Source organism: Myxocyprinus asiaticus, chromosome 14 (genome assembly GCF_019703515.2).
Source record: "Myxocyprinus asiaticus isolate MX2 ecotype Aquarium Trade chromosome 14, UBuf_Myxa_2, whole genome shotgun sequence".
NCBI classification, from domain to species: Eukaryota; Metazoa; Chordata; class Actinopteri; order Cypriniformes; family Catostomidae; genus Myxocyprinus; species Myxocyprinus asiaticus.
Genome location: NC_059357.1, coordinates 21,728,197 through 21,729,630, shown reverse-complemented (window position 1 = coordinate 21,729,630; position 1,434 = coordinate 21,728,197).

Sequence of the window (1,434 nt, the reverse complement as noted above, 5' to 3'; positions counted from 1 at the left end):
AAAGTGCACGATGTGGTCTTCTACTGTTGTAGCCCATTCGCCTCAAGGTTCCACATGTTGTGCATTCTGAGATGCTATTCTGCTCACTACAATTGTACAGAGTGGTTATCGGAGTTACCGTAGATTTTCTGTCTGCTCGAACCAGTCTGGCCATTCTCCATTGGCCTCTCTCATCAACAAGGCATTTACATCAGCAGAACTGCCACTCACTTGATGTTTTTTGTTTTTGGCACCATTCTGAGTAAACCTGAAAATCCCAGGAGATCAGCAGTTACAGAAATACTCAAACCAGCCCATCTGGCACCATAAATCATGCCACGGTTGAAATCACTGAGATCACATTTTTCCCCATACTGATGGTTGATTTGAACATTGACTGAAGCTCCTGACCCATTTCTGCATGATTTTAAGCATTGCACTGCTGCCACACGATTGGCTGATTGGATAATTGCACGAATAAGCATACAGGTCTTCTTAATAAATTGCTAAGTGAGTGTATATATATGTCTATTCCTTCTATAGGCAGATGCTTGGTTTTTTTTTATAATAAGCTAGCTGATGTGTAAGATGTGTGAAGGATCTTCTAACTTTTTATATATAAATCTTTCTCTTGACTTCAAAAACAGAGTGTGCCATGCTTTTCCCATTTTGCATGACAAGGCCTGTGTTGCTTCATGCCTGTTCCTTATATTCTATAACAGGCATCGAGCTCAGGAGATGTGGAACTGGATTTACCAGCTGGAGTCAGAGAAGTTTGACCTCTTGGATCAAATGAAGAGACAGAAGTATGAGGTGTGATGATGCTGATTCTCTCATAGAGAACAGAGCTATGGAAAAAGAAGGCACTGGCAACAGATGAAAGATACCTCGCAAGAAAAATAGTCAGTTAATTCAAGCAAGTACTAATCTTTGTGCTTAGATGGGCTAGAGAAAGAGAAAGACAGGGAAAGTGAAAGACAAAGTGTGAAAGCAAGCAGGGAAAGAGTATCAAGTTATCTAAACTTTGGTTCCTTCTCAACAGATTGTTGTGCTGCTGAACAGGATTTCTCATGCTCAGAAGTTGTAAGTTACACAAAGCCATAGTCAGAATAATATTACATTAACCAAAGTTAATAGATGGCCTATTTACTAAGCATTTTGTGCAAAAATAATTTGTCAAACATTGTGTATTAACTGTCCTGATGTTTCACTTCTCTCACAGTAAAAAAGGCCATGGTAAAGGAAAGGTTGGAGGTCGCTGGAAATAGGAAAAATGGACAAAGGGAAATAGAACAAAAAGGGGAAAAATAGGATTAACTATCATTCAATTCCATGGGGTCTGCAAAAAAAAAAAAAAAAAAAAAAAAAAAAAAGAATATTGTAGCAAAAATAATAATATTTCTGGATGTATTCATAATAATAAAAAAATACCCTCTCAGATATGAATCTGAATCA